The sequence below is a fragment of the Lepidochelys kempii genome, chromosome 3, assembly GCF_965140285.1.
Source record: "Lepidochelys kempii isolate rLepKem1 chromosome 3, rLepKem1.hap1, whole genome shotgun sequence".
In the NCBI taxonomy this organism is placed as follows: domain Eukaryota; kingdom Metazoa; phylum Chordata; order Testudines; family Cheloniidae; genus Lepidochelys; species Lepidochelys kempii.
In genome coordinates, this window is record NC_136382.1 from 132,868,829 (window position 1) to 132,893,818 (window position 24,990).

Genomic DNA, 24,990 nt, shown 5'->3' on the forward strand with positions numbered 1-24,990 from the left:
TACAAATACACACAAACGGTAGTTGCCTCTGCCTGCTAAACATAATGGTATGTCTACACTACGAAATTAGGTCGATTTTATAGAAGTCAATTTTTAGAAATCGATTTTTTACAGTCAGTTGTGTATGTCTCCACTAAGCGCATTAAGTCGGCAGAGTGTGTCCTCAATACCGTGGCTAGCATTGACTTACAGAGCGGTGAACTGTGGGTAGCTATCCCACAGTTCCCGCAGTCTCTGCTGCCCATTGGAATTCTGGGTTAAGCTCCCATGCCTGATGGGACAAAACCATTGTCGAGGATGGTTTTGGGTACATGTTGTCAGTCGCCCTTCCCTCCCTCCCTCTGTGAAAGCAATGGCAGACAATCTGGGCCTGACAAACAAGCACAGACTGGTGGGACCACACAGTGTTGCAGGTATGGGAAGATTCCCAGTGGCTGTAAAACTTTTGCATGTATAAGGCCACTTTCCTCGAACTTCGTGAGTTGCTTTCCCCCATCCTGAAGCGCAGGAATACCAAGATGAGAGCTGCCCTGACAGTTGAGAAGTGAGTGGCGATAGCCCTGTGGAAGCTTGCAATACCTGACTGCTACCGGTCAGTCGGGAATCAATTTGGAGTGGGCAAGTCTACTGTGGGGACTGCTGTGATCCAAGTAGCCAATGCAATCACTGACATTCTGCAATCAAGGGTAGTGACTCTGGGAAATGTGCAGGTCATAGTGGATGGCTTTGCTGCAATGGTTTTCCCTAACTGTGGAGGGGTAATAGATGGAACACATAGCCCAGTATGTAAACCACAAGGGGTACTTCTCAATGGTGCTGAAAGCACTGGTGGATCACAAGGGACAACCGACATCAACGTGGGATGGCCGGGAAAGGTGCATGACGCTCGCATCTTTACGAACTCCAGGCTGTTCGAGCAGTTGTAAGAAGGGACTTACTTCCCAGACCAGAAAATTACTGTTGGGGATGTTGAAATGCCAATAGTTATCCTTGGGGACCCAGCCTACCCCTTGCACCCATGGCTCATGAAGCTGTACACAGGCAGCCTGGACAGTAGTAATGAGCAGTTCAGCTATAGGCTGAACAAGTGCAGAATGGTGGTAGACTGTGCCTTTGGACATTTAAAAGTTCGCTGGCGCTGTTTGCTGACTAGGTTAGACCTCAGTGCAACCAACATGTTATTGCTGCTTGCTGTGTGCTCCATAATATCTGTGAAAGTAAGGGGGAGACATTTATGGCGGGGTGGGATGTTTAGGCAAATTGCCTGGTGGCCGATTTTGAGCAGCCAGACACCAGGGCGATTAGAAGAGCACAGCTAGGAGTGCTGTGCATCAGAGAGGCTTTAAAAACCAGTTTCATGACTGCCCAGGCTACGGTGTGACAGTTGTGTGTGTTTCTCCTTGATGCAAACCTGCCCCCTTTGTTGATTTTAATTCCCTGTAAGCCAACCACCTTCCCCTCTTCGGTCACAGCTGGCAAAGGAAATAAAGTAACTATTGTTTTAAAACCATGCATTCTTTCTTTATTGATTAAAAAAAGTGAGATAACTGACAAGTTAGCCCGGGTGGGCTGGGGTGTGGGAGGAGGGAAGGACAAGGCCACATTGCTTATTGTAGCCACACTGCAAGTCAAAACTGTTTGAATGACAGCCTTCTGTTGCTTGGGCCATCCTCTAGCGTGGAGTGGCTGGGTGCCCGGAGCCCTCCCGCCCTGCGTTCTTGGGCATTTGGGTGAGGAGGATATGGAACTTGGAGAGGAGAGCAGGTGGTTATACAATGGATGCAGTGGGGGTCTGTGCTCTTGTTGGCTTTCCTGCAGCTCGAACAGATGGTTCATCATGTCCTTTTGCTCCCCCATTAGCCTCAGCATCGCCTCCTGTCACTGCTCTTCACGCTCACTTAATGCTTTCCTGGCCTCTGCCACTGAATGCCTCCATGCATTCAGCTGTGCCCTGTCAGTGTGGGAGGACTGCATGAGCTTGGAAAACGTGTGATTGCGAGTGTGTTTTTTTCGCCTTCTAATCTGTGATAACCTCAGGGATGAAGATGATAAGCGGAGCATGGAAACATTTGCACCTGGGGGGAGATAAAAAGGGAGAGTAAAATTTAAGAGGATACATTTCTGAGAACAAAAGGGAGACTCTTTCATAGTGAATCAAGCAATTCACAGCAGACAGCACATATGCTTTAAATACAAGGTTGCATTTTGCCTTTTATATTGAGCCACTTTGGTGACACATCACAAATGGCTGGGCAACAAAATTCGGTTTCCAGGCAGCCATAGAAAGCCTTTTGGTAGGTGGGGTTGGCTTTTTCTGCCTTCATAACATGTGGGAATGGTTTCAAACTGCAGCGCCATGCTTTCCAATAGCAAGGAATGGCAGCTGGGTTTCACATTTAAAAGGAGGGCCTTCGGTTTTTCGGGTGGATGTGCAGCACACACCTCCCCCCACCCAACTGCATGGCTATTCTCTGGGATGAATCCTTCACCCCTCCCCTTGCCGCGTGGCTATTCTCCGGGATGATCCCTTTTAGCCAAGTGCAAACAACCCGGTATGAACTGAGTCCTTTTACTGTTCCCTTACAAAAATTCCCCTATTTCAACCAGGTGACCGTGAATGATATCACTCTCCTGAGGCTAACACAGAAAGATAAAGACCGAATGTTGCTTGAATGCGGCCAAAACCCAGGACCATTCGCTGCCATGCTTTGTGCTGCAATGATTCCAGACTACTTGTGAGTCACTTGGTGTGGTAAACGAAATAAGGCAGCCCTCCCCAGAAACCTTCTGCAAAGGCTTTCAGAGTACCTCCAAGAGAGCTTCATGGAGATGTCCCTGGAGGATTCCCGCTCCATCCCCAGATGCGTTAACAGACTTTTCCAGTAGCTGTACTGGCCGCGAATGCATCCCAAGTCTTCAGGGCAAATCAAACATTAAACACTATTGCTTTTAAACCCTGTACTGTAGTTACAAATGTGCACTTACCAGAGGTGCCTTCTCCGGCTTCAGGGTCGGGGATCCCGCCTTGGGAGGGTATTGGCTCCAGGGTGATGAAAAGGTCCTGGCTGCTGGGGAGAACGGATTCACTGCTTGCTTGCTGCGCATTCTCCTCCTCCTCCTCCTCATTCACAAAATCCTCCTCCCTGTTGCATGAGACTCCCCCCTTGCAGGTGTCCACGGACAGTGGTGGGGTAGTGGTAGGGTCCCCCCCTAGAATGCCATGCAGCTGATCACAGAAGCAGCATGTACGGAGCTCTGACCTGGAACGACCATTTGCCTCCTTTGTCTTTTGGTAGGCTTGCCTGAACTCCTTAACTTTCACGCGGCACTGCTGTGTGTCCCTGTTGTAGCCTCTCTCCACCATGCCCTGTGCGATTTTGCCATATATATTAGCATTTCTTATTTTTGATCAGAGTTCTGCCTGCACAGATTCTTCTCCCCATACAGCAATCCGATCCAGTGTCTCCCGTTCGCTCCATGCTGGAGCTCATTTTCGATTCTGGGAGGAATGCATGGTCACTTGTGCTGCTGAGCTCGCCATGCTGACCAAACAGGAAATGAAATTCAAAATTTCCTGGGGCTTTTCCTGTGTACCTGGCTAGTGCATCAGAGTTAAAAGCGCTGTCCAGAGCGGTCACATTGGAGCACTCTGGGATAGCTCTCAGAGGCCAATACCATCAAATTGAGTCTGCACTATCCCAAATTCGATCCAGCAAGGTCAATTTTAGCTTGACTCCCCTCGCTGGGGAGGAGTACAGAAATTGATTTTAAGAGCCGTTTAGGTCGACGGAACGGGGTTGGTTGTTTAGATGCATTCATTTTAAAATCGACCTAACGTGGCTAAATTCAACCTAACCCCGTAGTGTAGACCAGGGCTTAGAGTTGTTTTCTTGAGAAAGAATTAGAGATAGTTCCAGAGTTTGAAACTCTTCCTACCTCAAAATCTTCTGAGCAGCATGCTGGTAGAAGAGACAACAGCATTGCTCTTTTGGAAGGATGCTGAGTTTTTTTTCGAAGGTGACCAGACAGGAAGAGCTATCTTAAAAACAAAAAGATGGATTTTGTAGGCCACTAAAGAGATTTAAAGCAACAGTACTCTTGAAAATATATGTAGGAAGGGAAGGAAGATGTGTCCTCTATGCTACTAGACAAGTATTTATCCTGCTAGAAACAGAGACAAACACCTACAAGATCTCTTTCAAGCATTCTTACAACTACAATACCCACCTGCTGAAGTGAAGAAACAGATTGACAGAGCCAGAAGAGTACCCAGAAGTCACCTACTACAGGACAGGCCCAACAAAGAAAGTAACAGAATGCCACTAGCCATCACCTTCGGCCCCAACTAAAACCTCTCCAGCGCATCATCAAGGATCTACAACCTATCCTGAAGGATGATCCCTCACTCTCACAGATCTTGGGAGACAGGCCAGTCCTCACTTACAGACAGCCCCTCAACCTGAAGCAAATACTCACCAGCAACCACACAATAATAACACTAACCCAGGAACTATCCTTGCAACAAAGTCTATTGCCAACTCTGTCCACATAGCTATTCAAGGGACACCTTCATAGGACCTAATCACATCAGCCACACTATCAGAGGCTCGTTCACCTGCACATCTATAAATGTGATAAATGCCATCATGTGCCAGCAACGCCCCTCTGCCATGTACATTGGCCAAACCAGACAGTCTCTACGTAAAAGAATAAATGGACACAAACCAGACGTCAAGAATTATAACATTCAAAAAGCAGTCAGAGAACACTTCAGCCTCCCTGGACACTCAATTACAGACCTAAAAGTTGCAATTATTCAACCAAAAAAACCTTCAAAAACAGACTCCAATGAGAAACAGCAGAACTGGAATTAATCTGCAAACTGGACACCATTAAATTAGGCTTGAATAAAGACTGGAAGTGGATGAGCCATTACGCTAACTAAACACTATTTCCCCATGCTAATTTTCCTCCTACTGTTACTCACACCTTCTTGTCAACTGTTTGAAATGGGCCATCCTGACCATCCCTACAAAGGAGTTTTTTCTCCTGCTGATGATAGCCCTCAACTTAATCGATTGGTCTCGTTAAGAATTGGTATGGCAACCCCCATTTTTTCATGTTCTCTGTGTGTGTATATCTATATCTATATCTAACTATATCTTCCTATGGTATTTTCCACTGCATGTATCTGATGAAGTGGGCTTTAGCCCACGAAAGCTTGTGCTCAAATAAATTTGTTAGTCTCTAAGGTGCCACAGGTACTCCTCCTTTCTGCTGTTACTGACTAACACAGCTACCACTCTGAAACCTGTGAACATAAACAAAGTGATCCAAAAACAGATGATGCATGCTTTCTAATTATTTGGGCTTTCCAATGGATTGAAGAGGTTTTTTTGATCCTCCAGGCTGTGCCCTTCATATTGCTACCTGCTCTGTTAGAGAAAGGGAACTTTCCATAATTTTCCAAATGGTTCATTTTTCAAATGAGTTCTTCTTCAGTGAGCTTTCAGACAAATGCTTATGTGAGCTTGTTGAACCAACAGAACTGGCAGCCGTTCAAAGACTGTTTTTTGTGTATGCAATAAGGCATCATAGTATGCTGAAATTTACTGTAAACTATGATGATAATAAATTGTAAAGCACTGAGATATGTCAGAGATTTACTGTACAGATTTGCAAAAAGAAAAGGAGTACTTGTGGCACCTTAGAGAGTAATCGATTTATTTGAGCATAAGCTTTCGTGAGCTACAGCTCACTTCATCGGATGCATACTGTGGAAACTGCAGAAGACATTATATACACAGAGACCATGAAACAATATCTTGACCATGAAACAATATCTATGAAACAATATCTTGTTTCATGGTCTCTGTGTATATAATGTCTTCTGCAGTTTCCACAGTATGCATCCGATGAAGTGAGCTGTAGCTCACGAAAGCTTATGCTCAAATAAATTGGTTAGTCGCTAGGGTGCCACAAGTACTCCTTTTCTTTTTGCGAATACAGACTAACAGGGCTGTTACTCTGAAACCTATATAGATTTGTAATTTGTTTTGTTGTGATTCCACAAGAATAAGTGAAGGAAGTTAATTCTGTATGAAATAAAACTCTATGGAGCACAAATTGCTAAAATCTGTATAAACTATTAAAATTATTTATTCTTCATATAATCTACACCATTTTACTTTTTGGAAGATAGACACTCCTTTAGATTTGAGAGCATCTAGCATGTGAATTTTGGTTGGAAACAAACCTGTGAAAAGTGGTAAACATCTTGTATTTTAAAAAAGGACATGGAGTTTCATGAACCAGTTGTCTTTTCACATAGTACTTTTATGCTTGGAAAATAAAACATGGAATAGTATAAACTGCAGATGGCACATTATCATTGAGAAGGCTTTGTCTGTGATTGCTGCTGTTCTTTATTGAATGTTGCACCCTGTTTTCTATGGGAGACTAATTGGTGATGAGGACAGGTTTTTTTTCAAGGTTATTATTGAATTTAACCTTTAGCAACTGGCAGTTGAAATTAGTCGAGTAACTTTGACTTTGGGTTGTTTTGGTGCTCATCACAAAATATAGTCTGTGATCATGCCTATTTAGAAAAATGGAGGGAGAAAGAATAGTAGAATAAAGATGAAGATACTGACTGTATAAGGAATATCGATGATAGTAGGGATTGGTAAATACCCCAGTATGCACACATCTCATTTTTATGATAAACAGGAATATTTTGAGAAACATACCTTGGAAATAATAAGGATAGATGAGAGCTCCTGAATAATGGGCAGGGAAGTTCAGAGGAAGAATATCTACATCACAAAGAGCAAGTAGAGAGAACCAGAGAAATGAGACTCTTATTAAAAATATTATTATGGATGATAATTTTTATTATATCCTTCTGGAAATAGTTGTGGCAGAGAGAAAACAGTCAGCCTGAGGCATAGCAGCAGCAAGACTGCAGCCAGTCACTAAATGAAGGAGGAATGATGGTTGCAAAATGGCTGTCATTGAAGTCCCATGACTTCAACAAACCCTGCTGCTAATTGACTAGTATGGTTTTGTGAAGTTTAGGAATCTCTCTGAAACCCCAAATCATGCACTGATACACAGCTCCTAAGTAAGTAGAAGCTAAATGATTTTGGGTTGTTGTTGGGAAATCAGAGAGTTCATCCAAAATGCCAGTATTCTGGCTATTTAGGAATTTGCAACATTAGTATCCCATGTCCTGGTTGATTTGAGTTTAGAAAGCAATAGCAAAAACAGCAAAATGAGGTAAAACATGCATAAGTGACCCTCAGAGAACGTAGTCTGTCATGATTTTAACTTATTTTAATGTAAAATTTGTCATTTGATTAGAGAATAAGCAACATAACATTTTCGTTTTTTTAAAGCAAAGATTTATTCTTTTAAATGAGGCAGTAGTTGTTGTTAATAGTAATAGTAATAATAATATAATAAAGATAGAAATATACTTGAACCAGTTGGTTCAATTTCACCAGAATCTGTAACAAAAATATTTTGTTACTTCTAGACCATTTTTTCCCCTCCTGCGTTTCAGAGTTGTATATTCAGGTATTAGGTGCTTCAGAGGGCTCGTCTTCACTGCAGTGCTAGCTCAAGGTATACCTCAAATGTTACCACAACCCGACTCCTGTCTATGCTTAAAAATCTCTAGTTTAAGTCCAGTTGTGATTTAACCTGGAGCTAGCTGGCCTGTCAGGGGGTGTGGGTTGAAGCTTGAGTTCTGCTGACTCTTGACCTAGTAACACAGTGGGGGCTCAGCCACTCTGTGCTGCTAATCCAACCATTCTGTGTGACTGCTCTCACTTGCGTTTAACTGGAGAGGTGTTAATTTGAGCTAACGCTACAACAAAGACAAGTCAGTTTCCTTTTCTGAAAGTTTATACTAGTTTAATTATTTCAGTGATGTAGTTGATAGTCTTTCACCATAGACAACAGATGCTTAATTTTTCTAGATAGGCAATCAGACCAGTGGCATGTCATTGGTTGCCTTCTCTTCCCACTCCTGCTCTGTGCTTTTCTTTCATATTACTTTCTATCTTTAGAAAAACCTTCTACTTCCCCTGCATCGAAAGCCCCCTCTATTCTCCTCCACACTTCTCCTTGAAACCTATGACTTTGGCAAAGCCTTGCTGTGTTGATCTCTTCATTGACTGTTTCTGCATATTTTCTCTCTTGAACTGTTATATTTTTTATTTGTGAGACTTTTAAGAATTGAGTTTTGTTTATTGAAATAACACTCTTTTGGTAGCTTAGAAGGAGCTGTTTTTCACAAGAAATTTGAAACACTGACTAGAATGTAAGTATGTGTGTTTCTTGTGTTTAAATTAGTTACCTATATTGTACTTTATTAATATTGTTGATTTCTCACTGTAACTCCGATATAACGAAGCAGACGTCAAGGGAAGAGATTTAATCACACAATAATCAGGGCTGGAATTTTAAATAGGACACATCATTAGCATGTTAATGGATTTTCTCACTTTTTGCCAGCTGCCCAAGTATAAAAGATATTGCAGATGTAGTGCAAACATCTGGCTTGGCTTACTGTGCTGTGAACTGTCAGGGATTTGTGTAGGAGACTTAAAAAATACAAAAGGATTTTTAATGAGAATATCAGAAGTATTTTAGATTGCTTTTTATAATAGTGGTGTAAACTGAAAAGTTAGATACATTGATTTATATTTTAGGATAAGATAATATTGATTTGCACTTATTGGCTCTTTACAAAAACAGCCAACTATTACTATTATCATTTTACAGCTAAAACCAAGCCTAGAGAAGTGAAATCATTTGCTCAAGATCATATTGTGAGCTAGTGACTGAGCAGGGAATAGAACACTGGTTTCCTGACTCCCAGCCACTTGCTTTAACCACTGGAATTCATTAGAGTAAATAGATGAATTTGAAAAGATCTGCCGACCAAATCTGTCTCTGAAGCAGTGCTGTCATGGTAGGGAACATTTTATTGTATGGTAGCCCAAGACAACCCAAACCATATTCCAGAAAAGTGATATTTAATTGGAAAAAGCACAATGAAGGGCAACAAAACGATTAGGGGTGTGGAACAGCTTCCATATGAGGAGAGACGAAAAATATTGGGACTGTTCAGCTTGGAAAAGAGACTAGTCCTCAGTTTGCCTTGTTGTCATCACTGAAGGGCAGATTTGCCTGCTAGGTTTGCTGAATTCCTTTTCTTAGCTCTGTTCAAACTGCTGTGCATATTACACTTTTGGAAAAGTGTATGTAGCTAACTAATATATGGCTACATAAAACCGGGAGAACTATATTTTCTTGATTTAAATGCCAGATTGTCTTTGCCAATTCACTTTAAGTAGAACTTTCTAGCATGAATGATTTTCTTAGGGAGGTACCATCCATGTGGCATTAACATAAAAAAATCCCTTCACACACACACCAAAACAATGTTTGATGGGCTTGCACCCACCCACCTCCCAGGTTTTTCCAATACGACCCCACTACAAAGCCATAAATATAACTGGGGAATCTACAATCTGTGAAAATCAGAATGTATAGACTCAGTGGTTATGTTGAATAACATGGAATACATTCTCTGGAATGGGTATTCAAGTATAACAAGAAGAATGTAGCTAAAATAATAGAATTGACTGGGAAATCACTATTTTAAAGATTTGTTAAATAATCTTAAACTGGTTTGCTTGCCTGGTTGAATAAAATCATTGTACAAGATAAAATGGACTTGTACAGCACTTTGTAGAATGCCAGAAATGAAGATATAAGCATGATTTGAATAGTATTCAGCAAAAATATTTTGCATGTATATCATATTGTGCATTGTGGCTGTTTACTGGAGCAATAAATGATGAACAGAAGTTTTAGAACTGAAAATAAACATCAGAAATGTGTAAGGAAAAAAAACTCTTTGGTTTATCTCTTGTTTTTGGACTGATCCTGCCCTCCTTGCTTCTAAACTCCTATTGACTTAAGTGAGAGGTTTTTTTGATTAAGGATTGCTGGTTCAGCCTTTAAAACTCTTACTAGCTCACTTGCAGAGTGGTTCGGGCTTCCTGTGAGTGAACATCATTATTTATAAAATAAACAAATTGAGTAGAACAGATGGGAAGTTTAAGGAGTCTGGAATTTTCTTTTCAGAAGTACAAGCATGAAGCATATTTGCTAGGCTCAGAGCTTCTACAATCATTTACTATATGTTTGCAATGTTGTTGTAGCTGTGTTGGTCTCAGGATATTAGAGAGCAAGGGCTGAGGTAATATCTTTTAGTGGACTAACTTCTGTTGGTAAGAGAAACAAGCTTTTGAGCCTATGCAGAGCTGAAGAAGAGCTCTGTGTAAGCTCAAAAGCTTGTTTCTTTCACCAACAGAAGTTGGTCCAATGAAAGCTATTACTTCACCCACCTTGTCTCTGACATTCAGTATACACATGCTACGTGGTTATACAGTATATTTATAAGTGACTTGTCCTTTAATGAAGAGAAACCTATACAGAGTTCTGGTTTTTTAATACATTTCTTCCAAATATAAGGCTTGTACTTGGGTTCTGAAAATTAAAATATACAATTATAATTTATCAGAATGTACCTCAAAATATGGTAAGAAATTCATCCTATTGTTTTTGTTACAGTTAGTGTTCAATAAACTATATATTCAGTCATTGTACAGGATGCAGTTAACTACCCTGTAACTTAATAATCATGTGGGTACCAGAAACCATTAATGGGTACTTAAAATAATACAGGCTTTGCATAATCAAATATTTATGAACAGGGGTCTTTCTGACTCTCTGACAAACCCACATATTCATAGAACATGATTTGATTTTACCTAGCTAATGATGAATGGTCATTCCAAAGTGTTCTCTGACTGAATTTTTTTTAAGATATATTTTTGTACTCTGTCAGTTTGGGCCAATTTAATCTGTGTCAGAAATCTCCATATAATCAATAAAAAGTACATGGTAACCCCCTTGTGGAAAAGCTTTTTTCTTTATTTAAATATCTAATATTAACAGTAGCTGTTAGAGTGGAAAATAAGGAAGCCTTTTATAGCTTATTTTTTTCTATTTTTTTTTAGAAATATCTAGAAATTAATTGTTATAAAACTTTACTGAATTTTTAACTGTTCCCAAAAAGGACCATCTGAAAAGCTGTTCATACCACACTGTGACAAAATCATCCCAGGTGTAGTTTAATTGATTTCCATGGAGCAATTATATAAGAAATGATTTGGTCCAATATGTTTGCAGCATCTGCACAAAATAAGTTCTCTGAGCTGAATAGGTTCTCCATAGAGTTTCCACAATTAATCATATATTTGAGACTGACTATTTGATCCTAAACTGAAAAGTTGAACCTTTTGATTGCATCTTTTTAAAGAAATAATTAAAGGGAGATGACCTAGTATGTAATAGATGGGCTTCCATCAGAAGGAAGCTATTCCCAATCACATTATATGTCCACTTCCAATTTGTACAAGGTTATTACTTTCTACAGGACCCAATATATGCTCTAGAGAAATTCTATGAAATGCTTGTTGCTAAAACTAGAGCTTGAAGGGAGTGGGTTATTGCTTTTGTCTACAGTCATATCTTTTTAAACTGTGACCTTGTCAGATTTCACAAGGTAAGTAGAGTGAGCCCTTATTGGTAGTTGGTTATGAAATCCAAGATGTTGTAGGAAATGGTGTTGGTGATTGGATTGGTGGCATTCTTCCTTCTGAGTTGGCATTCAGCTGATGCTCCAGCATGGTGCTGGACAGCTTTCTTTCAGGCAAGATATAAAACCAAGATCCTTAATACTTTTTTTTTTAAAGATCTTATAACTATCTTTGCAAGAATAGGGGTATATTACCCAAATTCCAGTTTGAGTGATTACATGCTGATGGTTTAAATTCCCACTGCGTTTCTTTTGGAGAAGGTGTTCTTTACTTCCTGGTCTTAATTCTTGGGTAGTGGTAAATATCTTCCATGCTCCAACTCATTAGTAGCAGCATCTGAGTGATTGTTGAAGAGATTCCTGTGTTTATGGTATTTCTGAAACATTTTGAATCTTTCCGGATAATAGCACTATGTAAATTTTTATTTTTGTGAATTTCAAATATAGGATTGATAAAAGAACAATTTAAAACTGGATGACCATTACAGCAGAGCAATAGGTCTCCTATAGTTAAGACCATCTTTTTGCTTAAAGCTTGACTCTTCTAAGTGCTCTAAAAGCTACAGGGTTACTTAAAATTTGGTGTGTTTCATGAGTGTGTGGAGTTCTGTTAGTCATCCAAGTTTGGGGCTATTTGTCCAAGGGGTCTCAAGATACAGTGCTTCTCACCCCTCCCCCCCCACCTCCAAAAAAAGGCTTTTCTTAAGGTTTAGAGATTCTGGCAACCTTTTTTTATTCACAGATAGAGAGCAAACTAGGGCTCAGATCATCATACCACAGTGTTCAACGCTCCAGGTTACCCCAACAGCATGCATGGCACCCACCAGCCCTTTGGAGGAAATATAATTAAAACGTTATTTGAAAAAGATTCTGCTTCTCCAGTTAGGCGAGTTGCAAGCCTCATGTGCTTATTCCCACTCCTAAGGGATTATTCTGAGCATGTGCTGGAGGGGCCGGGGGGGGGGGGAGGGCTAACTATCTGGAAAACTATGTCTACATCACAGGGCCTCGGTGGCTCCAAGGGCACGTCATTGCCATTGAATCTGAGCACCACCCCAGACACCAGCCCACTGCAGAAATCTGAAGTTAAAAAAAAAGCACGTGTATTGCTCCAGTCTGCCTGTATCAAAGGGGGGTTATTATTTTGGGGAAATGTAATCTGAGTACAGCAGAATATTCAGAAGATGGTGCAATTATTTTTGGAAAAGAAAGGAAAGAACACAAGAAAATGTTTTCTAGGAAGGGAGGGTGATTAGGGGCAGAAGCATAGGTAGCAACAAGGAGAGAATTGCAATTGGGGAATTGGGTGAGGGGGAAGGGCAGAACACTGGGAAGGGGGAAATGGGGGTGAGTGACAGGTAGACTGGGGGAGAATAGGGCAGAGGTGCCTGTCAGTTTAATGGGATGGGATGGGATGGGTGGGGGAGGCTGGAAATGTTGGTTGGGGAAGGCTACATGTTGCAGGAAATGATGTGGCAGTGCAGTGAACAAGGAGATACAGACACCAATCTTCTCTCACATGCTTAAATCTCATGTAACACTCCTGTAATTAAACTGTCAAGGTTTTGGGACACAGATGACGGGTGAGAGTTCTCTCACCAGCCCTGTTAACAACTACATACTGGAAACAGTTCAAAGCACGACAATTATCCATGTTCCACTATAACAAAATGTACAGGATGGGGGAGGAGCACTGAGGAATCACATAGCGACCGTGTAGCAAAGACCACTGGACTGGGACTGTTCCTAGCTGTGCCTCTGGCCTGCCAAGTGACCTTCACTTCACCTCTCTATGTCTGTTTCCCATCTGTAAAATGGGAGTAACGATATAAAGTTCTTTGAGATCTAGTGATGAAAAGCACTATATAAAAGCTAGGTCTTTTGATAATAAACTAGATAAGGTAGCATATTAGCTTCAACCCTAGTTGAGAACTACAGCTGCCTTAATGACCACTAACTCTGACCAACAAACATTTCTCTCTATTTAAAGAACTTGGAAATTAAATGGCAAGAAAATCACTTAAGTCAGAGTTAAGGATGCCTGGTGATAGCTTATCCCCTTCCAGAATGTTGACTTCAGTGAAACTCAATCTTCTGAAATCCAGACAATACAGAGTGAAGATAATAGACTCCCTTTGACTTCAATGTACTTTGGATTGGGCTCTTCGTGTGTTGGATGCTCTTAGGTGAGCCTTTACTCCATCCATCCTTATGGGAAGGGCCCTACCAAACTCACGGTCCATTTTGGTAAATTTCATGGTCATGGCATTTTAAAAATCTTGAATTTCATGGTTTCAGATATTTAAATCTTAAATTTCATGGTGTTGTGACAAAGCAGGAATACATATTTAAAAATGGCAAAATGTACACATGTAAAGCCTTTAAGTCAGCATTTCTCAATCTGGGGTCCCAACCCAAAAGCAGGGGATTGCGGTAATGCCACCTTTTCTTCTGCGCTACTGCTGGTGGGAGTGCTACCTATAGAGCTGGGCGCCAAGCTGCCCAGCTGTCCAGCTCCGTCCAGCTCAGGCTGTCCAGTTCCAAAGGCGGTGCAGAAGTAAGGGTGGCAATACCACAACCCCCCTAAAATAGGCTTGTGACCCCCTTTTGGGTCGAGACCCCTAGTTTGAGAACCGCTGTGTGGTTTTTTTATACTTTTACCCCATAGTACTATAGGATAGGGTAAAAGTATGCAAAAGACCAGATGTCCCAGCAGAGACCCGATTTCACTACCTGTGATCGTGTTTTTCATGGCTGTGAATTTGGTAGGGACCTACTTATGAGACTTGTTAGTTTAGGAAATCTTTACTTAAATTGAAAAAAATGTTTAATCAATACTTTATGCTGCAGCCATAGAGACATGGTGAAATCTGACCACAGAACAGAGGTGTTAGTTCTTTAGGTACAGTATTATGGTATTCACAAGGTAGTAAAAATGTAGTGACACGAGGTAGAGTTTGATCAGCACTTTTGGGATAACTACTGTTTTCTTTTGAAAATTACCAAGGATCTTTTAGTTACCACAAATGCTTACAGCTGTCAGATTTTACAACTTTTATTTTGTTCCCTTATACCAGTATAAGTATAGTGTAACTCTATTTGAGTCAATGATATACATGAGCATAAAAATTGTCCTCTAACATTATGCTAGGGTATTGGTTTGGTAACCGCATAGAAAAGTACAACTTAATGAGTTACCATGCAACTTCATATTGGGGGTTTCTTTGGATGTATCCCAAATAATATCAATATACTGATCAGGCCTGCCCCAGTTTATGATCTGACAAGGATGAGACCACAGCATAAGGTAGTCTTAACTCTTGTGATTTTAATTGTATAAGATATAATCAATAAATTACTTTTAGAACCTTTGTGATGTAAGGTACTATAAAAATTGAAGCTGAAGTTTTTAAAACTGACCAAGTTTTGGATGATGAATTCACATTAAAATTAATATGAATTGGTCATCCAAAACCTCCAGATAGCTTTCAGAACATCAGCTGTATGATAATATTTACCATTACAGCAAATATCATCATCTGAGCAAATCACTGTAATTTCACAAAAGGCTGTGTCACAATTCAGTACTTAAGTAGGTGCTCAACTCTAAGTATGTACTTACCTCCATCTCTGTTCATGTGACAACTGTGCTTAAAGTTAAGCACATGCTTAAGTACTCTGTTGAATTGGGCCTGATATACCTTATTTGGGAAAGGATTTGATAGTCTTATTCTAACCTAGAATTTGGAGCATTTAGAATAACCAACAAAATACTGTGTGAAGTAGTCTTTTGTCTTGATTTTTTCTTCTTCCTTTCTTCCCCAAATATATAAGGAAGAACCTTTCCAAAGAATTACTTAATCTTTTCTCAGAGTTAAAAATTTGTATTTGTACCCATTGTTGTGATAGGAATTAAGGAGTGTTGAGGAGCACCAGCCTCAAAACCGAAAAACGCTAGCAAATTTTCTAGGAAAATGTCCTCTTCATTTCCTTTTCGCCTTGAGATGTTGACCTTTGAGAGTGTCTCTTGCAGTCATGTAACATTAAATACAAAGTTATTTCTAATGCTGATTTAAGTGGACATGTAGGTCCATTTTCAAAGTTAAGGTAGTCTTGTCTGTCTAATTTTTTTAGCTTGTAAATCTTTAACTAGTGTATTTAGGTTTTGATAAGAATGTCTTTTGTAGGATTAAAAATTATATCTCAAACATACTAGGCAGAAAATCATTTTGGTTTCCACTTTCACAACTGTGGAGACAAATTAAATGAAATTCTAAGTACCAAATTCACTGGTGAAGTTAATGATAGTGTATATGGCATAGTAGGTGTAATTTGGTTATAAAGATGAAATTCACCATGGCTCGGCGCCAGAACAAGGCCCATTTAAGTCCAATTGATGGCTTCAAAATGGGACTTAAATGATGCATATACTTTGTGTTGGCTTCCTGCACCAGGGTGATTTCACTCAATATGAAAGTAAGTGGTAAAGTGTGGAGCAATTGCCACTGAACTGCCTTTCAGAGTCTGCCCAAAAAGTTTAATTTAACAGACTGGTTGGTTTATCAGGAAAAGCAGTTAGAAGGATGATGGGTTTTGTTTTCAAAGGAGAGTTCCCTTAGTTTAACTTACATCATAGAATCATAGAATATCAGGGTTGGAAGAGATCTCAGGAGGTCATCTAGTCCAACCCCCTGCTCAAAAGCAGGACCCATACCCAATTAAATCCTCCTATTAATTGTATTTCCTGCTAGCTCCTTTCTGTCCCTCACTTCATTATGTTTGCTTTGCACACCCACTGAATGCCCAATTATTGCAAGTTATTGCTGCTTTGCCATTTATAGGTCAGGTCCATCTCTCTGTTACTCCATTTTTAGTTTGATGTAAATTTGTTTAAATCAGTGGAGTTATACAGTAGAGCTGTATAACGTAAACTACTAAAAGATAAAGGGAAAGTTCAAAAAAAATTTGACAGGGTAAAGAAACTGTTTCTGTGCTTGTTTCATTTAAATTAAGATGGTTAAAAGCAGCATTTTTCTTCTGCATAGTAAAGTTTCAAAGCTGAATTAAATCAATGTTCAGTAGTAAACTTTTGAAAGAACAACCAGAACATTTTGTTCAGTTACAAACATTTCAGGGTTACGAACAACCCCCATTCCTGAGGTGTTCGGAACTTTGAGGTTCTACTATACTAACACAAAATTGGAGTAACAAAGTGGTGAATTTGGCCCTCATATAAAATATGCAAACTTTAGACTATTTAGATCAATGTTGAATTTGATTCTAATTCTGCAGTGACTTCTTCTGAAGACATATTAGGCCAAACTCAACTGTGATGTAACTCATTTGTGAACTTATTTGTGAAGATCAAGCTGCAGACTCACTCTTGGCTTCATCGTTCATGAGTAATATGCCCATCCCAAACTCATGCTGATAAAACCTTCATACCAACATACCACCATATATGTGCTGAATACACTACGTTTGTTCCGTTGGGAAGCTGGGAGACTCTTATGATGTTATATAGATCCCATTTCTAGCCCTGCAGCATGGTAGATACCATTCTTTGAAAATATGGAAGTTTAAAATATCAAAAACCCATCACTGGCCCAGAAATAAGTTTGTTGCCCATTCTGGGCCTCAGGGCTGGGGTAATTTTGAGGGGGGAATTACGTATCTGGGAGAATAGTAAAAATTGTGGCTGATGGAAAGTGTGTGGAATGTTAAAATAAGTCCCAGAGAGATGGATTACTAGACCAGAGGCCCAATGATGCTGTCAACCTGTATAGCTACATTTATATATAGCTACAAATAGATTTTGAAGGGTGTTGCAAAGAAAGGTTAATATTATTATCCCTGTTTTACATATGAGGAAACTGACACTCACAGTAGATTGGTTTTGTAGTTCATTGGTTAGCTTTGTACTTCCACATGGATATTTTTTCCATGCATTTCGTTGATCATGTATATGAGGACTTCTGTTCTATGCCACTCTGATCCTGAATTTTTAGCAGGTTGAAAATTTGAAGGCAACACTTGGTGTATTCAGAAACAGAAGTTTTATTGAATTAAATATGAAAATGAATGATACAATCGATACAGAATTTTTTGTTTATTTTTATATAAATATCAATTAATTTTATTCTGCATCAAACATTTATTTGTCACTGTGCTACTGATTTTTGATTGACTGCATAATTACATTAATGAATTTGTGAAATGAAAGAGTGGAGGTTTTGGTAGCAGGGAGGTCAATTGGCACTTATGGCACCCAAGAAAGTGTCAAGGGTTTTTGAGTATGTTTTGCCTCATTCCCTTTCCTTTGAGGACTGGGTGGAGATGACTGGAATACTGGGGAGTTGTCCTCATTCAGTTTGTCTAATTAGGCAGTTCAGATACTGCATTGGTTTGCATTCAGTTCATATTTTGAAAGTTTTATTCATAACTATAAGGGCTAGAAATCTTTTGAGAGGACCCACAAGTCTTGAACCCAGATCTGTGGGTCTGTAGGCAACCTTCACATCCTGGCTGCCATCTGGTAGCTTGGTAGTAACTTGTGGACGAGTGGCTAATGGAACCCTGGCCCCACCAGAGGCACCTCCCACAGGTGTCCTGATTGGAAGAGTGCCTGGTCCCACTGATTGGTCTGGCTGTGCCACTTAGGCCAGAAGGAAGCATAGGAAGTCATCTGTGCAACTGGATGAATTCCTTGCTGGCTGCTACATCAGAACCTGGCCTTTTTTTCCAGAGTCCTGGTCCCTGCTCTCCTGCCTTGTTCCTGATTCCTGACTCTGGCTCTGACCCTTTGCTTGACTCTCTGACTGATTCCAGCTTTGCCCCTTCGTTTGACTCCTGACTCCAATTCCTGCTACAGCCACTAGGGATGATGGCCCCAGCCCTAGCCCTGATCATGACACCTTTTCTTTTTTGTTTGTTTAAATGGAAATGTGGGTGCTGCTGTACTATTCTGTTATAGAGTTAGATTCTAAGGCAAATTCTGCAGCGGCAGAAATGTGGAATATGCTCTTTGGGGCAGATATTTCTTTTTGTTCTGTGTTGGTTCAGCACCTAGCACAATGAGGTTCTAGTTCATGACTGAGGCTCGTAGATGCTACAGAAATACAAATGATAATAATACATGGGGCCTTGCCTATGACTTTGTTTCTGTGAATCTTACATAATGTCTGCTAATACTGCTGTAATTGTACTGTTGTGTTAATAAATATATTTTTAGAATTTAGCTTATAGTACAATATCTTGGCCTATTAGTGAATTTTTCCCCCAGTAAATATTCATCCATAAATTTTGTTAATGTTTTCAAGTGACAATATATGGGACAAATGCTGCACTCTCATAAGAGTGTGGAATTCTAAGGAAGTCAATAGAATTGAGTACACTTACACCAGTGGCAAATTTGCTCAGTGAGTGAGTGAGTGAAAAATCTGATCATTTTCTGGGACATGAAATTTCATTTCTGCTTTGATATTGACTGACAATAGTCTGAAACAGCAGCTGGGAGTATGAAAATCTAAGCACAAAAAACCCTTGGGATGCTGCTTCTGTATAAATGTAATACAGGAGCAGCACTTTTTCATGTCACTCTTTTTATGAAATATAATAATTTTATTTTTCATTGCCTTTCACATAGAGTAGCTTGATCTTTCTTAAATAAAAATATTTTTAATAGAATTTTAAGGTTATTACACAAATATATGAAATCCAGGGAGTACAAGTTTAAGGAAGCTTGCTGTTTGTTAATTATTGATATTTTAAAATAAAAGCATAACATATATGTTAGATTGTGCCATAGCGAAAATTCCCTTTCTTGTTGTTCTTACCGTCTATTTTCTTGGCCTTTATCAAGTTATTGTTCTTTGTATTTCATCAAGTCCCAGTTGATGGCTATGAACTTAACAGAAGCCTAATTTTTTTAATTGAAACCAAAGGGTTGATTCTTTTTTGGTTTGTTTTTCTTTCTTTTGTTGTATAAGCTGAAGTACAAGTTTGGAAGATAAGGGAATGGTGTCTAATGGCTGGAGCAGGGAACTAGTACTTGGGTCTGATCTACACTTAAAAGATAGTTTACATAGATACAGTGCTCAGAGGGATGAAAAATTCTAAAGTAACCCCATGGGTAGATGGATGGAAGAATTCCGCTGTCGATCTGGCTACTGCCTCTCGGAGACCTGGATTACCTACTGCAACAGAAAAAACTCATTCATTGCTGTAGGAAGCTTCTATACTACTGTGCTACAGTGACATGGCTACAGCTGTAGCTGCGCTGCTCTCGTGCTCATAGTGTAAGACATGGCCTTGGGATTCTTATGCTTTATTTCTATTCAGAACTTTCTGACTGTATTACTCTGAGAGTTTGGTCAAGTCACTTAACCTATCTGTAAAATGGAGATAATATTTGCCTGCTCACTGGAATGTTGTGAGGCTTATAGCCGCAGGATTCTGCTCAAGCACAGGAATCTGTGCTAGCAGATTACATGGCAAAATCAGGGCCTAAATCACAAATAATCACAAAAAGCTTGAGATACTGGGATAGAAGGTACTATAGAAGTGATTATTATTATTTAGGATTACCTGACAAATCTTTACTGGTAGACCTGAATCTCAGAAACCAATTTTATGGGAATGGGGGAGTTATCTTGATTTAATTGGATATCAGAAAAGGTGTGTTTTTGGTCTGTTCTTTCATCTGTTTAAATCCTGATTAAAAAAAATACACTGAAATAGTGGAACATAAAACTTAAAATGTTGGTAAGTGAAAGAGGATTCAGTCGTCATGTCTGTAGCAAATGTATTCGGTTTGATGTGCACATTGAAGGCTTGGGTAATGATAAACGGAGGCAATGTTTGCCAAGCTGCATAAGATTAAACAGTTCATTACCTGTTGGAATTATCAAGCGGAACACACACTGCATAATTTGGACTATGATCTTTATATACTTTTGGCTAGATTATACTTTTATCTAGCAGAGTGTATTGAAATATGATTAATAATGTGCAGCATGGAGTTAAAAATGACAGGGTGGAATGAGATGTAATATTGTAGAACCAAAGAAACCTGCATCTAGTGGCATGAAAACAATATGAAATCCTTTTTATGATGGAATTTTTCTTACTTAAATTTTAAAACCTGCACATGTGAAATTTCCTATGCCACATCCCAAATGAAGGGCATAACAAAATTAGCCACTTTAAGAAGCGTAGGTTTGATTCCTAAAGGTGCTGAGAACCCCCAACTCCCATAAAAGTTAGTGGGAGTTGCAGGTATCCTGCATCCCTCAGTATCAGGTGCTTCATTTGCTTGAGTTGTGAACATACACATACTGAACGAAATCCTGGCCCCACAGGGTCAGGATTTCACCCACTGAATTGTTTTGTTATTTTAAGACTACCAGGGACCATTTCTGCCCTCAGTTACATGGGTGCGACTTCCATTCACTTTGCTAGAAGTTCCACCCCTACAAAAAGGGGCAGAACTGGGTCACAGATTATTTTTAACTAGAAAAACCCTTTAATTGCATAGTCAGCAATCTTCTGTTACTAACAAAGAAGATCCTCTTTTGCAGTTTTTAATTCAGGCTAAAATTTAAGTTATTTGAATTATCTTTATTTCATTGAGTTTAGAGTCCTTGTCCTAAAATAAAAATTACATTGAGAGAGTCAGTGTTTTTCTGTATCTAGAAGATGCCATTTGTGGTTTTCTTTTTAGTTCAGGGAATTAACAATGTAGAATTTCCAGACAAAACTGTGATTGGCTCTGGCAATTATTCTTGTTGTTGCAAAACCAGGATTGACCTAAAGAAAATGTAATGATTTCTCATTTCCAAATCTCAGATGTATCATACTCTGCTATATTCAAACATTGTTACTATTATTTTTTGTTTGTATTATGGTAGTAATGTCAGGGTACTATGCAGTGTCTCCATTTATGGAAAGACACAGTCCCTGCCCCAAGGAGCTCACAGTCTAAGATGTCAAGCAATGGGCAAAGGTGTGGGGGAGAGAGAAAATATATAATCAGAGGTGGATTTTTTTAATTAGTATCAACTGTCTTTCAACTGACCTCTTCCCTACCCATTATTAGTTGGCTAATGTCCTGTAAATTTAATTGTCCTATAAGTAAACTAGATAATGAACACAACTGAATGCTTAAAGACAATTCTTGATTTTTAAAGGTGACCTTGATTTTTAATGGTAAAATTAAAGTCTTGTAGTGACATTTCCTCAATTTGTAACAATATGTACTGAATACCACCAATAACCAGGCTGGGTGATGTGTACTACATTATACATCAAGTATTCAAAGATTTACACCTATATTTCACTGATTACATCTGCACCGGCAGAATTTCCTCAAGTATCTGTTGCCCGTGAAAATGGGATAACCATTTGTTTATGCAGCTAGTGCTACCAGTTTACATTCACATATGCATGCTAGGTGCCCATATATGAGATTATGGACTCGAGTGCTTGCTCTAATTTTGTGGGTGCAACGTAGGCACCTGCTTTTGAGAATTTACCCTTGGAAGTTGAAATCTTACAGGTTTTTTGCTTCTAGAGTTTTTAATTTCTGTGCTATATGCCTTTCATTTAGCTGCACTCCTGGGAGCATTCAATATCTATTTGAATATTTGGGAAAATATGGCAAAATGTCTTCACTCCTAGGTACCACAATTTTAGTAAAAATAGGTAATAAATATTAACATCTTGTCAAGTATTTGACACACTTCCCTCATGGACTGACCAATTCATCTGTCACTTTATTATTTTTGATACAGTATATATAAGGCACCTGTTGTGGACTGTAGGAGCCTCCACAATTACCATAAACACACACACAAAATTAATTCAGATGACCCTCTGTCAGCAGGAAATCACACCCCAAGTAAGACTTTCCCTGTTCAACCCACTCTTCCAGGAGTGACTGAAGATCCAGCAAAACCCTCAAAGTGTGAACATATGTAACAAAAGCTAGGCAGTCCCAATCAAAGAAGCAGATATTACTGATGCTATTTTCTTTGATTTTCTACAATCTTCTCATGTTGCTAAACTGAGCATCAGCTAGCTAGATCTCATCCAAACACAATCCCCATTAGATATGGGGAAAACTGATCAACTGTACTTCTTGGAGCTGACAAACTAGAGATGTAGAACTGAGTGTTCTTATCTTACTGATGTCCTTACACTCAGACACATTCAATGTCTTCCCCAGTGGCCTTGTAAATGATTGAATAGGAGTGGTGACGGAAGAGAACCATGTGTCACTCCACATCAGAGAGTACTCCTGGCAAACAAGCTATTGTCTATTACTATCCATTGGGCCCTCCCTGGGAAGGAACATTGGAGGCACTCAGTTCTGTCTGTCCTTCCAGGGTCTAAATGTGTGTCAATACCTTTGTGATCAAGGGTATGTAAAGCAGCTGATAGATCTAAAATAATTTATCATGAATAATCAATTTTCATCCATTACCAGAAAGAAATAATCAACCAATGAGAGCACTGCAGACCTGGAGCCAAGGAAATCTAAGGGCTCTAGATATTGCTAGAATTACTTTGCTACAATCTTCACAATCCTGTTCCCCTCCAAAACAAGCATTTGATGATAAGACATAAGAACAATCATACTGGGTCAGACCAAAGGTCCATATAGCCCAGTATCCTGTCTTCTGACAGTGGCCAATGCTAGGTGCTTCAGAAGGAATGAACAGAACAGGTAATCAAGTGGTCCATCCCCTGTCTCCCATCCCCAGCTTCTGGCAAATAGAGGCTAGGATTTTTCTAAAAAGGTTTATGGAGCAGGGACCTAATAATTGCTGACACTTGATCTTCATAACAGGAGGCATTGTCAGTTGCCATAAGTAATGGGTATAGTCTCTCTCTGCTCTGTTTTATCAATCAGAAAGAACATGGGTCCTATTTTCAGGTTGTAGTCTGAAGCTTTCCAGAGCCTTGATGGACAAAATTGGCCATTAGTCCAAGGAGATTTCATGCTGGTTTCCCATATCCTTTTTGAGGTATGGTTTATTGATCCATGAAGGGTGAAAATCAGGTCTATGTAGCTGAGTAATTTTGTCACTGAAATAAATTGAAAACTCTTCACAGCATGAGCCTCGTGAGTCTACTTTTGAGTGGAGACAATCTGGATTGTCATTAAGGTGTCTATATCCTCCCCTCACAACAGTTGTCTGTCAGAAATTGTGAGAGTGGATCTGTAAGGAATAATGTGTAGTTAATAAGTACAGAGTGTTGTTTGTTTAAAAAGACCTACAATATTGAAATGCATTTAATGTGCATGACTCATGTTTGTTCATAAATTCAGAAACATACCCCCTAACTGAGGAGGGAGGGAGAGTGGGGAAATGCTGGACTTGAATAAATAGATATGTGGGATATTTGCACTTATCAGATCGTTAGTAGTGGTAAGAATCAGAACAGATAATTTAAAATAAATAAAACTGAGTAATGGACTTGTAAGGTTGCTGTGCTTTTGGCTAATCAGTTATTTTTCTCATTTTTGTCCTGAAACAAACACTTTATGCTCTAAGTGAATAAATATTTTCCCTAATATTCCCTCTAAAGATAGAACTAGTGTAGTAAAAATATTTCATTATGTTAATTCTAATGGACACAGACAGTATTTAAATCATCTGTGTCCTGCAGTCCCACTCCTGATAAAACTCAGTACAGCAAGCTGTCAAACAGAAGTAAAAAAGGGCAAACAGTAACTGGAAGATTCCTCTTTTCAGAGCTTCATGGTTAAAACAAAGTCATTAATTTTTGTCCACTTTCCTGCTGTTCTATATCTTTTTGAATGTCCTAGATGGCTTTTAGCAGAAGAAAAACTTCAGGACGTCAGTTTATTTGTAATTCTGGATTCTTTGCATGTAGCTCCCATAAATGTAGAAGTGTAAGCTTTTCCAGCTTCTCACAGTAAATGTGTGTAGCCCTCACCACTCAGTGCTGTTGATGATTAAATGAACTACTATATAAAAAGCTGAAATCTAGAAGAAGAGATATAAATTAAGCATAGGGATGCTTAAGGAGGGCGAAGAATTGTTCTTTTGAACCTCTGAGGATAGGACAAGAAGCAATGGGCTTAAATTTCAGCAAAGGTTGAACATTAGGAAAAACTTCCTAACTGTCAGAGTAGTTAAGCACTGGAATAAATTGCCTAGGAAGCTGTGGAATCTCCATCATTGAAGATTTTTAAGAGCAGGTTGGACAAACACCTGTCAGGAATGGTCTAGATAATTAGTGCTGCTGTGAGTGCAAGGGACTGGAGTAGATTACCTCTCGAG

General features: G+C 39.4%; 1 protein-coding gene across 14 annotated transcripts in view; it reads left to right on the forward strand.

The window, feature by feature from the left end:
* DISC1 (DISC1 scaffold protein) overlaps positions 1-24,990 on the forward strand; it is a 383,371-nt gene that overhangs the window by 217,843 nt on the left and 140,538 nt on the right. The window lies entirely within an intron of this gene.